The sequence below is a fragment of the Diadema setosum genome, chromosome 1 (genome assembly GCF_964275005.1).
Source record: "Diadema setosum chromosome 1, eeDiaSeto1, whole genome shotgun sequence".
In the NCBI taxonomy this organism is placed as follows: Eukaryota; Metazoa; Echinodermata; class Echinoidea; order Diadematoida; family Diadematidae; genus Diadema; species Diadema setosum.
This window is the reverse complement of record NC_092685.1, coordinates 22313642-22330545: the sequence shown is the minus strand read 5'-3', so window position 1 is coordinate 22330545 and position 16904 is coordinate 22313642. Positions and strand designations below refer to the sequence as shown.

Here is a 16904-nt window from a genome sequence, read left to right as displayed (position 1 = left end):
ACGGTATTATGTAATGCGCAGATCAAAGGACAAGCCATACCTACCAATGGCAGCTAGCGTGCAGATGGTGCAGATGCAGCAAGCAAGGCATGCATGCATTCCTATGCCAGCAGCCAGCGCGCCAACCGATCAAGCGAGGGCGTGCGCGCAGTGTGTGTGTGGTGTGCATGCGATGCCTCCATCACAGTGCTCTAGCTATACTCTACGTGTACAATGCATGCATGCACCAAAGAGTCAGTAAAATTTGTACGTTTCTTACCACGTAACTTACTGCACGGAAAACCGGATATCGAAGAACGTAACGTAGGCGATTCATCCGTTCGTGGCGATCCGTCTTCGACTAGGTTGTGGTCTCTTACAGGAGAGCTAGCTAGAGAGAACCAGCCAGCAGCTACGTCGCCAGTTTGTTCCTGGGTAGGCCTACCTCTAAATTTTAGAGTCGACAAGCTCTGCCTACGCCACACTGAGCTACAGTTCTCAGTGTGAAATACATAGGTATGGATAAATTGCATTGCTAAATGAATTTCTATTGCTATTGCTAAGTATTGGCCTAGTTGTCGTCCTAACCCTAGGTCCCTACCTCTAAACTCTAGCGCCCTTTGGCCTAACGTTAGCCTACTGCGTTCGGTTACTACATGTACAGTACTCGATCACAAGTTGTAACGTTACAGTATAACGTTAGACGACCGTCTGCAATTTTACAATCGCTTATTAAATTACTGTAGTCTGTACGTATGTGGACGTTTGGCGCAGATAATAACTGTTTAATGTGTTAGAGATCACTGACATATGATTATGACTCAATGAATGTTCTGATAATCTGATGTTCAATCTTCTTGCTGTTCGAGAATGGGAGATCTAACGTTAATTAATATAGATTCTAACACGTTAGTAGGCTCCTAACCCTACTAACAACGTTACATATCGACCACCCTTACGTAATTTGAAACCGACCGCGTATACATTGGCGCACAGAACGCTTAGTACGCACTTCACTGCGCGCAGAGCACATAAAAATGGATTGGCTCTGACCGGACCGTTGATGAGGATCGCGAGGATGGTGTGGGAAAACGCGAAAATTCACTGTTCATTAATGGTTTTAATCCAGGACAAAATTTCGAATGAATATTTTCACTGAATCGTAATGTAATGTCTAACAATGTTATTGAAGTTTCTAAAAAGCTTCGTACAACATGGTGTTCAATACAACTCGGTTTGCGTGCATTGTCAATGCAAAAACAGCGGTCGATCTCAATAAGGAGCTTTATCGCGGGGAGCTGAAACGAGGCCACGCAAGTTCGACGGCGATATTTTTGCACTGAAACTTCGAATCGAAAAGGGAACAACGCGACGGCATTTGATAGTGCTGGATTTTCTCAATCACGTAGGTCAAGTTTTTTACGTGAATTTCAGTGTGAAATATTCTTATCAAGCAAATAAACATTAGGCGGTCGATGAGTAGTAGGTCCAACCCTACAATGTGTACATTGTAGTCTTGACCCTCGCTCGAAGTAAAATTAGTAAAAGTAGACTGCACAGAGAGTGAAGGCCCTCTATCTTTACTGTGTCTCTAGTCTAACGTTAGCTAGGCTACTGCCTGCCTTGGCCCTTGCCTTGGCCTTGACTGAGAGATCGGTCTACCGTCAGAGACGGCGTCTAACTTCATGGTTGACCGAAAGATTGGTCTGGTCGTTGGGTCGGGATATGTTCCGCGGAGACTGCGTCTGGCTGCACGGATCCCCCTGCGGAGGAGATTGATAATGTCAAAAAAATAAAAGACTCCTCCGGACAGACGGGTCTTTCTGTCTAACGTTAGCTTCATGCCAATGCAATGGAATCCTTTAATACGAAAGAGAGGTGTAACTGTTAAAACCAAGAAAAGTTAAAAAAAAAAAAAAAATGATCAAAAATTCCTCTGGACAGACAGATTTTTTTCTGTCTAACTAGGCCTACTGCCTGCCATGCCATTGATGCTAGTTGCCTTGATCAAGCTCGAACATTGAGGCTCTTCTTGAGTCAAAATTCTCTCCTGGCACTCCTGAGCTGAGCAGACCGAAATGGCTGAGGGTGTAATAAATGTTGCGATTGTTGCATGTATGGGGGTAGGATGTATGTTTGTGCTTCCATGTGTTTATATCATTGCAGAGTGCATACAAAAAAAATTACAATTTGAATATAAATACCAGTTGGAGAAGTGCTCGCTACTCATCGCTATAGAGGTCTAATAAATGAACCCGACCAGACGCTGTGCAAAGCACGGCTGCCGTGACACTTAATTGTGCACAGCATCAGGGCTGTGTAGATAAATACAATGTACGTGTAGTTAGCATTGTATTCATGCGTGCATGCCTTGTGGAGGAGCACATGGTGGAGGAGCACAGTCTGTTAAAATTAGCCAGCAAATACAACGTAAATGATGTGTCATTGTACATGTACATGCTGACTTCTGGACTGTAGTCTAAAGTATAATGCTTACCATAACTGTAGCCTCATCCAGTTGCTGAACAGGCTTTGATGAGAAGCACCGTAGAAGTATGTACTGGACTCCATACTAATAGCCCGACATTGCGTAGCTGTGCTGTCAAAAACTTATGCAACTTCACACTCAAATGCAAACTGTACAATGTGTATCACTCAAAACTTTGTGATTGATCAGAATCAGATGCAAAGTTGTGTTTTTTTATTTGCATTCAAAATCAAACGTTCTTTCAGCAAGAAACTTTTTTTTTTCAGCAAGGAACTTGCATATCGAATTCAGATGTAACGCTTGATAGTTGTTACAGTTTTTTTTTTTATTTTCTTTTTTTTTTCTCTTTTCTCTCCCTCTCATTTCTCTCTGTTGTTTGTTGTGTTATACATGTAAGCTTATTGATTTTTGTGTGCCTATTTCTTCTCTGAGGATCTACACCCCACTACCTCACAAGCATTTGATTTTCTGCAGCTTCCCTTACACATTATCTTCATTTTCATATATAATTTTGGCATCCTTTGGAGTCATTTTAACCCTAACTAGGCCGGGGGGGGGGGCCTCCGAGGCCCCCCCCTCGACGTTCCGCGCGATGTATCGCTAACGCGAAAAGCTATCGCCGCGGCGTTTCATGACTTTTTTCTGTCGAGTCTCCCGCATCTTTTGACACCAAATTTGCGATGCCCGGGCGCACGGTTCCGAAGTTTCGCGTAAATATGTACATGCATGTCAGACCAAAAATTGATCAAAAACGTGAATTCGTGTACAATTTCAATGGAAACTGTGCTTACAGTCAAATTTCATAAAAGCATGATTATTTTGGGGTTTTATTGATTAAAATCAACAAATAACATATTTTCTCGTTCAGAACAATGTCGCGGACAAGTTTCATCGAAAAAACAATGAAAAACATAAAGTCGAAAAAACATAGAAATACATAAGAAATTCAAAAAACAATAAAATACTTAAGAAATTTTTTGGATGGCTCAATTTTTTTTCTCTTATATTTGCTTATGACACTAAAAAGAATATTTACACAAAAAAATGTGCCCATTTCGGGCTTTATTTAGTGATTTATACCAAATTGTCTGATTTCATGCATCATTATGCATAAATTAGCATAATTTAGCATAAATGACAATTTTTCAAAAATCTAACTTCGTAGTACTTTAGATTACATCATAGGCAATGTGTGTGCCAATTTTCGTCGCGATCGCGCGGTCGACGGCCGAGATCTGGAGGGGGGGCCTGGGAGGCCCCCCCCCCGGCTCTATGATCTACCTAAATAGCCCGGCCTAGTTAGGGTTAAGTGTATTCTATGACTTTGATCAAACTTCTTGTTCTCTTTACAGGTTCTTAGAATTTTTGTTACTCTATTTAATTGTTGGATGTGTAGATGTAGGCTATGATTTTAATTTGTAGAAAATGTTATATTTCAAATGAAATGAGATGAAGTCCTTGTGAAGTCACTCTTTGGCCCCAAGCTTTGTGGTGGTCAGACATCCAAGGTGAGGATTTGCACTCAAATATGCGCCAAACGTTTGTGAAAATGTCTCAAAAGGTGCACAAATAATAGTTTGTGGATATGTCATAAGATGATCAAAAGAACTGTGCAAAATTTTGTGAAACATGCGCAAGACATTTTCTAAAGTGTCGGGACCTGTTTGGGTTTCATGAAGATTTTTCAAACATAGCACACATCTTGCAAAGGTCTTGGGCATATGACAAAGCTTTCAAGACATTTTTGAGAACCAATCACAAGCAAATCATGACCCAGTGTGTGGAAAATGTTCACGAGAAATGTCAAATTTTTAAAAAACCACTGCCAAACTATTTAAAAAAAACAACACCCACGAACAGTTGACAATGCTTCCAAACCCCTGCACAGGTTTGGTGATCTTTTGCAGACTAAAATGTGAATGTTAGAATTTGCCTCTTTTTGTCCCTGCCGAACGAGTTCGAGCAGGGGACTATGAAACGGGCTCCGTACGTGTGTGTGTCCGTGTGTCCGTCCGTCTGTGCGTCCGTGTGTGATCAAAATGTTCAATTTGCTACTTCTCTGTCATTTATGAGCCAATTTTGATACTGTTTGCTTTATATGATAGCACTACATGGGAGCTTTGAAACTTCTATACAGAATTTCAGTTGTGACCTTTGACCTTGACCTTTGACCTATATTGTACATTTTGCTTCAAAATGCTACTCCTTCGCCATTTCTAACCCGATTTCGATTCCGTTTGCTTTATGTGATGGCACTAGGTGAGGGCTTCAAAACTTCTACACAGAATTTTGACCTTTGACTTCTTTGACCTTTGACCTTGATTTTTGACCTATATTGTATAATGGCTACAAAATGCTACTCCTTTGCCATTTCTAACCCGATTTCGATTCCGTTTGCTTTATGTGATGGCACTAGGTGAGGGCTTCAAAACTTCTACACAGAATTTTGACCTTTGACCTTGATTTTTGACCTATATTGTACAATGGCTACAAAATGCTACTCCTTTGCCATTTCTAACCCGATTTCGATTCCGTTTGCTTTAAGTGATGGCACTAGGTGAGGGCTTCAAAACTTCTACACAGAATTTTGACCTTTGACTTCTTTGACCTTTGACCTTGATTTTTGACCTATATTGTACATTGGCTACAAAATGCTACTCCTTCGCCATTTCTAACCCGATTTCGATTCCGTTTTCTTTATGTGATGGCACTAGGTGAGGGCTTCAAAACTTCTACACAGAATTTTGACCTTTTACCTTGATTTTTGACCTATATTGTACATTGGCTACAAAATGCTACTCCTTCGCCATTTCTAACCTGATTTTGATTCCGTTTGCTTTTTGTGATGGCACTAGGTGAGGGCTTCAAAAATTCTACACAGAATTTTGACCTTTGACTTCTTTGGCCTTTGACCTTGATTTTTTACCGATATTGTACATTTTGCAACTAAATGCTACTTCCGGCAGGGACATATTTTACGCACCGCGTAAATTCTACTTTTCCTTGGTTTTTTTTTGACATTCGCATCCTTTGGAAATCGCTCGCATGCTCCGTGAAATCAGCCCTTAATAGACAAGCCAACATATTTCTCAGGATAGAATAGCATGTGCCATTCTCTTTTAGATGGCCTACTGGTTGCTTGGAGTCGTAAAGTTCTACAAAGTGTACATCATACATTCCACTGTGTAATCTGCAAAAAGCCTGCCATGGGAGGTGAGCAGGTTTGGCATGTCATCGATGTAGGCTAGAAATAGGCGTGGGCCCAGCACACTGCCCTGTTGGACTCCAGACTGTTAGTGTGCCCTGGATGGTATTAGAATGAGTCAGCACAACCTGTTGCCTGCTGGTAATGAAGTTGGAGATTGCATATAAATGCACTCTCTGATCCAGTAATAGTGAAGCTTGACTTGTGGACTAAGAATGAATGGTTGACTATGCTGAAAGTTTTAGTTGCAAAATGTAACACTTACATGTCCATCTCCTTTCCCAGGACCATGTTATTGATCAGCTCATCAATGCATTCCAAAAGCTGAATTTCACAGGATCCGTTGTCCTTCTGAAAACATGCTGTAGTGGGCATATGATATTTTTGTGCTCAAGGTGGTCCTTTCTTGTGCTGCAAGAGTAGTTGAAGCTGTGCTTTAGCATCTTGCAACACACACTGGTAAGACACACAGGATGGTAGTTTGCAGGTTCGTACTGCTCTCCTTTCTTGAAGGTGGGAGTCACATTGTCCTCTTTCCAGTCAGCTGGTACTGTTCCAGTATCAGTGGAGGAGTGAAGGGTGATGTGAAGAGTGGGTGCAACTCCATTGACCAGCTCTTACATACAGTAATTTGATGTCATATTGACCAGGAGTTTCCCAGGCTTGGGGTTGTACAGAAGCTTCAGAATTCCTTTCACTGAGAGCACATGAACACCTTGTCTAGAGCCCGCTGCACACACCACACGACCTGAGGTTGTATGACCTTCCAACCATGAGACCAGGTCATGGTGATGTGACTTGGCAATGCCACACTATGCGACATGACCTTTGTGACCTGCAACCTGGCCATGCACTTTTTACCTGTCCAGTAGCAGCCATAAAAATGGAGGCAAAAACGAATTTGTTGCATTTGTTTTAATGTTGCTTCAAAGGCAATGTCAGCAACGATCTCAACGTCACACCGAATGGGTAAATAAATGAGTAAATCAAAAGAGGGTAAGATCTCCATTTTGGCAGGGAGTGATGTCAATGAATACTTTATAATCATGATTGGTTGAAAATTGAGATGGGGCTCACAACCACTTTGGAAAAAAAAAAAAAATCAACATCCCAAAACCATCTGATCAGGTCGTTTGACCTAGTCCTATGACTTAGCACTTGGGTGTTTGGTGACATCATACCGACAGTCACAAGGTCGTATGACCTCGGGTCATGTACGGTAGTGTGCTAGTGGGCTGAAGACCAGGTAGTCCCTTCCTGGCATAGATCTGGCATTTGGTGGTAAGCTATTTTTGTCCCCGCCGAACGAGTTCGAGCAGGGGACTATGAAACGGGTTCCGTACGTGTGTGTGTCCGTGTGTCCGTCCGTCCGTCCGTCCGTCCGTCCGTGTGTCCGTCCGTCCGTGTGTCCGTGTGTGCGTCCGTGTGTGATCAAAATCTTCAATTTGCTACTTCTCTGTCATTTATGAGCCAATTTTGATTCTGTTTGCTTTATATGATAGCACTACATGGGAGCTTTGAAACTTCTACACAGAATTTCAGTCGTGACCTTTGACCTTGACCTTTGACCTATATTGTACATTTTGCTACAAAATGCTACTCCTTTGCCATTTCTAACCCGATTTCGATTCCGTTTGCTTTATGTGATGGCACTAGGTGAGGGCTTCAAAACTTCTACACAGAATTTTGACCTTTGACTTTTTTGACCTTTGACCTTGATTTTTTGACCTATATTGTACATTTTTGCTACAAAATGCTACTCCCTCGCCATTTCTAACCCGATTTCGATTCCGTTTGCTTTATGTGATGGCACTAGGTGAGGGCTTCAAAACTTCTACACAGAATTTTGACCTTTGACTTCTTTGATCTTTGACCTTGATTTTTGACCTATATTGCACATTTTGCTACGAAATGCTACTCCTTCGCCATTTTTAACCCGATTTCAATTCTGTTTGCTTTATATGATGGCACTAGTTGAGGGCTTCAAAACTTCTACACAGAATTTTGACCTTTGACTTCTATGACCTTTGACCTTGATTTTTCACCTATATTGTGCATTTTGCTACAGAATGCTACTCCTTCGCCATTTCTAACCCGATTTGGATTCCGTTTGCTTTATGTGATAGCACTAGGTGAGGGCTTCAAAACTTCCACAGAATTTTGACCTTTGTCTTCTTTGACCTTTGACCTTGATTTTTGACCCATATTGTACATTGGCTACAAAATGCTACTCCTTCGCCATTTCTAACCCGATTTCGATTCCGTTTGCTTTATGTGATGGCACTAGGTGAGGGCTTCAAAGCTTCTACACAGAATTTTGACCTTTGACTTCTTTGACCTTTGACCTTGATTTTTTGACCTATATTGCACATTTTGTTACAAAATGCTACTTCCGGCGGGGACATATGTTACGCACCGCGTAATTTCTACTTTTCCTTGTTCTTTGGAGTACATGTTAACGTACAAATACCTTGTAGGTCTACAGCTTGTACATTTGTATAAAGTGTAGGTTGTGTGGTATTAGATATAATCAGCGTTCTTCATTTGTTCAGAGTGAAATTGCATTGTCCTGAAAGGGACAGGTTATTATTCTTGTATCTTAAAGAGTGGTGTGCAGATATAATAAGTTTATGGTGGAGAAAAATATTTAAGTTTTGCATGTTACTGTCCGTGTCAATCATTTATATTTATGAGTTAAGGACAAGTTTGCAAAATCATATTTCTATCGAGAGTCAAATGCAAAACTAGGATCTTCAACTTCTTTGCTTGTAAACCTGAGGAAGTTTGATTTGAGTTGATCGTAGTTTTGGGAGCAAGAGAAATGTAATGGGAATAGAGGATTTAATAGTCAGGGATTAAAGACAAGGTAATGTGGGGATACCATTGAGTGGGAGGGCTGGCCCAGTTCTGATATATTCCAGAATCAAGAATCCCATAACAAATTGTGTCAGAGCTTTATCACTGATCTCATGTACATTGTAAGTACAGTCGTACACACAGAGCCGAAGACTCTTGACAGGAATCGGCCATTACCAATGAGTGTACGCTTCAGTGCACAATCCGCTGACAGGTGGCTAACAGGTGCTATTCATGGTCTTTGAATACTGTAAAACAAGGAATATTCGCGTGCATTTTAATTTCGCGAATTTTGCGAGCGCCAAGATTCGCGAAATTAAAATGCACACGAAACTTCTTGTCTACACTGTATGCATTGAATGCCAGTGTCAGTTTGCGAAAATTTCATGCCGCAAAAAAGGTCGTTGGCTCCAATTCGCGAAAAATTCATGCCGCGAATATATCATGTTTTACAGTATACACTATACCCTAGTGGGTAGCGAATGGAGGTCAATTCAATCAGATCACCCATGTTTCCTCACACTACAGGTCTTTAAAATACATTTTGATGCAGCCAGATGAGCTGTACAGGAAACAAAGATATGATATTTGAAAGTGTCTGTGCATGTTATGTTTGTATAAATTTATTTTCTTTTGCTGTTGTTTGTAACATGACAATTCCAGGACAGCATTTTGCCCAATTCATTGACACGCTGAATCATACAGAACTGCATTTGTATGCAATTGCATTCAGTATTTCAGACCAGACTTTTGTACATGTGCATACATTCACCTATCTGGAAGAAATTGCATGCAGGTTTCTAGTATTTTGCCATTGTTTGGTCATTGATCATGTTTGTTCAGTGATCACCTTTGACCATTGGTCATGACTTGAGGATTAGATTTTCTCTGTACAATGGCATCGGTACTAAATGTATTGTGTCGAGCAGACAATGCTCGTGGACTATGTGGTTATGTATAAAACTTGAGATAAGAGTATTCCACAGACATTCTTTAGCCAACCTTCCCACCCAAAGACAAATTAATGTGCAAGAGAAAATTGTTGGTGAAACCATCCATGTTGAATTGGACAGAACATAAAGAAACTACATATAATCTTGAAAGGTAGTGACTCATCTAAGCACAAATCAGATTTCACATACATTTTTCTTTTAATGTACACTGCAAACTAATAACCAAGGCTACAAAGTTCTTGTCCTTGGAGAATGCACACATCTGTGAGGTACACTGTATGTTTTAATATACACTGTATGATCCCTTTGATCCCTATGATATCTTCTGTTCTGTTTGATTTTGTATGGCCTGTCCAACAGCATGACTTCTTACATACACCAAGACAGGCAAATTGGTCATGCGACTCCCGATTGTTTGCATGGACATTCCTGTAGTTTATCACACACACACACACACACACACACACACACACACATATGAAACAAAACAAAACAAAAACAAAACAAAACAAAAATGTTTCTCTGTGATGGCATGATTACAATCTTTATTCTAGGAGGATGTATGGTAGAATCTTGATACAACTCATGTGTGTATGTTAATAGTGAAGTCCCACTGACAATTTGTATAATGTACTTCTATTGAGAAAATTATATTGTTGCGTCACTGAAGCTGATCAGATGTAAGGCCATAGGGTGCCATTGAATGTTTTGCATGAGGCAACCCCCCCCCCCCAAAAAAAAAAGGGGGGGGGGTGGTTATAGCCTTTTGATAAGTCCAGTACTCATACAAAAATGAGTTTGCATTTATCTGTACGTAGTCAACCTTGCATAAGTCAACCTCACATAAATTGAAGGTCTTTTCAAGTCCTCTTTATATTCTGTTGATTTTAATCCTTCATAAGTTGAATTTTCTCTGTAAAAGTCAAATCTATTTCTTCAGTCCAACTGTAGATTCAACTTGGGCAAGGTTGACTGTATTTTCATACCTCTGTTGCATTGCCCTTGTATTCTTTGCAGAAATCTTTCCTTGTAGTTGAAGCGCCTGGTATACATTTACAATTTATGTGCACTAAGCTGATTACTACTACTAGTTCTACTCTTTACCATTTTATAAATGTGATGGTGATGTAAAAAATGTGCACAGCAGAGAAAGTCACCTGAGTTACTGTAAAACCAGAAATTTTTGCTGCATTTTATTTTTGCAAATTTCACAAGAGCCAAGATATGCAAACTAAAACGCACACAGTTCTTGTCTACACTATAATGCATTGGTTGCCAGTGGCAATTCATGAAAATTTCATGCCGTTTATAAGCCATCGGCTCCATTTTGCAAAAATTTCTGTACCGTGAATATTTTTGCTTTTACAGTATGTTGAAATCTGGAAACTGAATGAAAATGAAATGTGCAGTTATTGGAGAATGAAAATATTCAAACACAAGAACAACATAATCGTTGAATTAAAAAACCACATCTATGGGTCAATGACAAACTAATAGTTTTGTAAAGGAGGGTCCTGTATAAAAAGGAGGTAACGCTTTTGATGCACCACATGAAATAAAGAGCAAACTTGTACTGAGCTCAGAGCTGTTTGTACATGTACATGTACAGTACGTTGTAGGGTTGTACACTTGTGACACATTCCAGTCCAACTGTAGTACTGTACAATGTACAGTGTACAGTGTATACCATACAACTTCTCATTGACTGTAAGTGATAACTCTGGCCAAGTGGAAGAGAGCCCCCTAGTGTTGCCTCTTTTATATTGTACATGTGTATCTACATGGTGGAGAATCATGACATGTGGTAAGTTAGTGTATTTATAAAACAACAACAACAACAACAACAACAAAACCTGTCAAACATACATCTGTGAAGGCATAATGAATACTCTGTGCATCAGACAGTTGTTTGTCTTAATCTCTGCATCATAGCAACTGTAGGATTAGGTCAGGAGATTTTCCAGGCTGGACTGAAATGATGTTATGAGATCCAGAGTGTTCCTTCCGATTATCAAAAGCAATATTAAAAAGGCACTTGTACTTACCAGTAAACAGAGTAGCCTCTGTCATATGAAATTAGAGAGCTATTTTACATTGATACATGTAGAGTGTACTTGTTGTGGTGAATGTGGCCAGAGGTTTCAACAATTTTGTAAATGTTGCAGAGCTACCAACTTCTTATGGTTTTACTACATGTACCAGTATAATGAGTATGTTTTGTCTTCATTCAGAATAAGAAAATACAGAATTGGATAAGAAAATACAGAATTGGAGCAGAAAACAAAATGCTTTTATGAAACTTTGTGTAGCATGTTTGATACATGTAAAGTGTGCAATTTTTCTTAGAAATCTACAACTGTATGTGTTTTGCCTTGAGATCTGCAATGGTTCTAAAGCAGCCTTGCATACCCATTGATATATTGCATTACGGTTTCGAAGTGAGCCCAAAATAATTTTCAAATGATGTGGATGACTTGCAGTCAAATTGATATATCAAGGCAGTACATTTATTAAGTTGTTTATGATACATGAAAAAAAGAAATATAAAGAATCTCAATAAGATCTCTGCATGGCTGGTTATGCAGCGTGCCATACATTGTGTAGTTTGTTAGTACTAGGGAAGAAGTACACAAACCTGAGGGGAAAAAAATCTGAAGATTACTTCAGCTGAAAATTATCAATGTTTAATGCTGTGAAGCATATGATTTCATTATCATTATTAATCGTCTAGTTGGTAGTGAAAAAAGTTCATGTGAGTGATTTTATTTTCGTGTTTGGTCTGGAAATGGTTATCTTTTCAAAACCTCACTTGCGTCATATCTGATAACATCTTTCCAAAGTAAGGGGAAAGCCTTTAAACTGTCTTTGTTTTGATTTCCTTCCACTTTTATGGAGGATATTTATAAGCAAAGAAGAGAACACAAAAGATGAAACCATCAGAAGCCCACCTGATATTAATATGGAATTGAAGTCCTATTTCATGAAAATTTTTGCTTCCTTTCTCTTTTGATGACGATTTGTCCATTCATGATATATACTTATATATATATATTTGGCATTTATCACCCAGAGGGTCTTTCCTCCCACATGCTTGTAAATTTCAAACACTTTTCAACAACTTGTGTGCATTGCTGCTTGATTGTGGTAGAGTTCTATATGAATGTTGAACAGCTTTGTCCTGGATTAATTTTGCAATGTACAGTACATTTGATTTTCATAGCAAGGGATTTGAGAAAAAAAAAAAAACTACAATATTTTTGTGTATTTTTAATAAATTTTTGTCACATTTGACACAGCGCTTGAAATATATGAGCCTTGCCCAGAGAACCAACCGTACAGTAAAGGGCTTTATTTTTAGAAGTGTGCTCACTCCGGCTTTCCTGCAGTGTTTCTGGAGAGAAGTGAATGTTTGAAAGCAAGAGCTTGAGTCTCCATTTCACCTGCCTTAAAAGATCCCAACCTGCTGTCAGTTGTCTTCTTGGGTTTGTTGATGAGCTGTAATTATGTGTGTTGCGTGATGTCATCCACCCATGCAACCTTATATGGCTGCACAGAGGGGGTGGAGACTCCACCATGACACTATCTCTTTCTGCCAATAGAAATCGCCATGAGCCCGGTTGCCCATTGTCTGTCACTGATGCATATCCTGTTTATTTTCTGTTACTTCCCATAATGATTCAATAAACTCTGGACTGTGCATTTCTTGTGACGATTGTACAACGCAGACCGTCCAAACTCCTCCTCTCTTCCCTGCGTGCTGTGAGCACAGGGGAGAAAGAGAAAGAGAGATGGAGAGAGATGCGAAGAAAATAGGTTTAAAATCTGTATATACAGCATGTCATGTGGGGCAATACCAATAACAGTTTAAAATATTGTCTGAGCAGTGTCGTAGTCTCATATCTGAAGAGGGAACTTCCTTGATATGTTAGTTCCTGGTTGATTCTTGCTCATAGGAAATTGCACGCACACTCTTGATGTGTAACTCACACACACAAGTTCTCTTGCACAGCCAGGAGTATAGGGTGTGATAAACAGTCCGTAGATTGCTCGATCGGTGCTCTTGCTGCTCCTTTACCAGCAGCCAGGAGTATAGGGTGTGATAAACAATCCGTAGATTGCTCGGTCGGTGCTCTTACTGCTCCCTTACCAGAAGTGCCTGAGCAGACATGGTGAGTGGAGGGTTATCGTTTTCAATGCTGCCCAGATGCTGTTGTTGTTGTCACCATTTTAATACCAAGGATATACAGTGCTTTTAAATGTGTCTTACTCTCTGGAAGTACTTGTGGACCGTGACTGAATGATCATTTCTTCTTCTTTTCCCTCTTTTTTTTTTTAATTTTGTTTTGATATTCTTTCCATGTGGTGAATTGTTAATTTTTGTGTCTTATTTTCTTACTCTGACTTATTTATACAATGTTTTAGATGACTCCGTTTTTGTTTTGTTTTTTCAGTGACTGTGCAGCAGCATTTCAATGTGAATGTTTAAACTTGGAAATCTTTACGTGCTATAATTCATGGCAAGTGTCATGTTGGCTTATCATTTATCAATGGTGTAGTACACTTGCATGTTCATAGCTTTGAATTTACACAGTTAGTCATCTTTACAAATAATTATGTAATACTACAAGAGCCAAAATTCAGATTTCTTCTCTCTTTTTAGCTCACCTGAGCCAAAGGCTCAAGTGAGCTATTGCGATCGCCCTTCGTCCGGCGTCCGTCGTGCGTCGTGCGTCGTGCGTCGTCCGTCGTGCGTCGTCCGTCGTGCGTCGTCCGTCGTGCGTAAACTTTTACATTTTTATCTTCTTCTTGAAAACCCCAAGACCGATTTTCATCAAACTTGGCAGGTAGCATCCCTAGGGGGTTAGGAACTCAATTTGTTAAAATGGGCACCATGCCCCACCCAGGGGGCCCCCAGGGGGGCCCAAACCCCCCAAAATTAAGGAATCTGTAAAAATCTTCTTCTCTAGAACCAGAAGTGATAGAGCTAAGTTAATACTATGAGTTAGTACATTGATGAGTGTAGTTTCAAGTTTGTTCATGGCAGAATCAGGGGTACCCCCTTGGGACCCAGGGGAGGGGGGTGGGGAGGGGTCCTAATGGGGCCTAAATTATACATTTTCATCTTCTTCTTGAGAACCCCATGACCAATTTTCACCAAACTTGGCAGGTAGTATCCCTAGGGTGTTAGGATCTCAATTTGTTAAAATGGGCACCATGCCCCACCCAGGGGCCCCAGCGGGGCCAAACCCCCCAAAATGAAGGAATCTTTAAAAATCTTCTCTAGAATCAGAAGTTATAGAGCTAAGATAATACTATGAGTGAGTACATTAATGACTGTAGTTTCAAGTTTGTTCATAGCAAATCCAGGGGTGCCCCTCTTGGGGGCAGGGGGGGGGGGGGGGGGGGGGTTGGGAAGGTCCAAATGGGGGCCTGAATTGTACATTTTCATCTTCTTCCTGAAAACCTCATGATGGATTTTCGTCAAACTTGGCAGGTAGCATCCCTAGGGGGTCAGGATCTCAATTTATCAAAATGGGCACCATGCCCCACCCAGAGGGCCCCAGGGGGCCCCCAATCCCCCCAAATGAAGGAATCTTTAAAAATTTCGGCCCTTATTGTACATTTTCATCTTCTACTTGAGAAGCCTGGTCAAATTTTAGTAGAGCTGTGAATAATTTAGATTAGTGACTGCGTGAAAGGTGAACTTGCGATACTCAGGTGAGCGCTAGACCCGCGGGTCTCTTGTTTTTTATTATTTTTTTTTACTCCCAGAAAGGGTGACTGTGAAGTGCCAATTATTGTTTTGTCACTTTTTTTTATTTGCCTGTGAGTAGTAAGTTAGATGTAATATGTGCAATTCCAAAGAAGAAAAAAAAAATCCCCACATTGATGACAGGTACATTGTGGTTATAATTCATTCAGCAGAGTATGCATTCATTCAAGAATGCACATAAAAGCTGCTTATTCTTGGTGCTGTGTTTGCAGTTGTAGAGTACAGTGGTGACATTTGGACTTTGGACCGATGTGTCTGGAAATGATGTCAGGCCTTTAAATGGATGCTGTCATAATATGCCAATTTATACACGGAAACCACCTGCTTGCCATGATTTCAGAGTCTAGTGTTTTGTTCTGTTTTTCTATGCTTGTTCTTCCATTCTCTGCATAGAGTGTTATTTTTCAATCAAGAAGAAGAAAGCTCATCCTGTGATACCTAGTACAGTATGGCTGTGGAAGAGATCTGATAAAGTGTGGAAGTGTTTTGTCTCATGGCTTGATGATGAATTTCTGATAGATAACACTGAGCAGGGTGTACTTTGATCCCCCTTTTTTGAGCCTGGTTTATTTTTGTTGACATCCGTAAATATCGTTAGAGTAGATTCATGTAGTGATTGCAAAGAAGGGGGTATAATTAACTGCACTTGTTTCTGCAGTGTGACTGAGTTTAGATCTTCAGGCAAAAACTGTGAAAGATTTTGAAGAAAAATTGTGTCTACAGATGTCGGCATCGTACAGTGTACAGTGTATTGACGTTTGGTGTGAGGCCTTTTCGTGCTAAGTATTGAATGGAGCAATAGTAGTCCTATTTTTATTCCTTCTCACTGTACATTGTGTAAATCATATGTGAGTACATTGTATACTGTATATTTTGAACAGCCATTTGCTTGAGAACAAAGTATTATCAGTAAATTTAGCAGTTTCTTTGATTCCTGATTGATATAGTTACAAGAAATTACAATACCCATGTCACATGGGTTAAACCAGAGTCGGATATAATCACACATGCCACTTACTGATCTAGTATCTCAACCAATCTGTAGTGTTTATTCGAACACAACAACCCTCAGGACTTCACAACTTCAAAATATCGTTAACGTATATCTCATCAACTGAGTTGCACATTCGTGTACACGAATTTTGATACTCAAATCCATACACAAGTACCTTATGGGATATCTCAGGTTCCTGATATGAACCTGCCGTGATATCTTTACATCAATAACCACTCCGTCGCCCTTACTACTGTTACAACTGTTGCAGTACGTTGTTACACCACTTCTGCAACTCACCTTTCACTTAGGGCGAGTATGGGACCTAGCTAACTAACATGGGCTAGTATACTCATGTTTTACACGATTCGATAACACTTGTAACACTTCCTCAAAAAAGAAGGGGGGTAGAAATTATAATTGTAACTATACACACGGCCGGTAATCGTTACTCCATTAACATATACCACCCCCACTTATATGGTCCTAGTGGTGCACATGAAGCGACTACATATCCTCCTACTGATATATCATTAAGTGTTTAACTTCTAAGTTATCTATGTTATCGAACAACAAAAATATATATATATTCACTCAACCTTCTCCAAATGCTACGAAAAGAGCATCACAATGGAGCATCAAATGCTCGAGCTCAC

General features: G+C 40.0%; 1 protein-coding gene across 1 annotated transcript in view; it reads left to right on the top strand.

The window, feature by feature from the left end:
* Positions 1–371: 371 nt before the first annotated feature.
* Positions 372–16904, top strand: part of LOC140228388 (protein Smaug homolog 1-like) — a 72518-nt gene continuing 55985 nt past the window's right edge. The window contains exon 1 of the mRNA XM_072308611.1: positions 372–495. The gene's annotated coding sequence lies outside the window, so the exon portion shown is untranslated. The remainder of the gene's footprint in view (positions 496–16904) is intronic.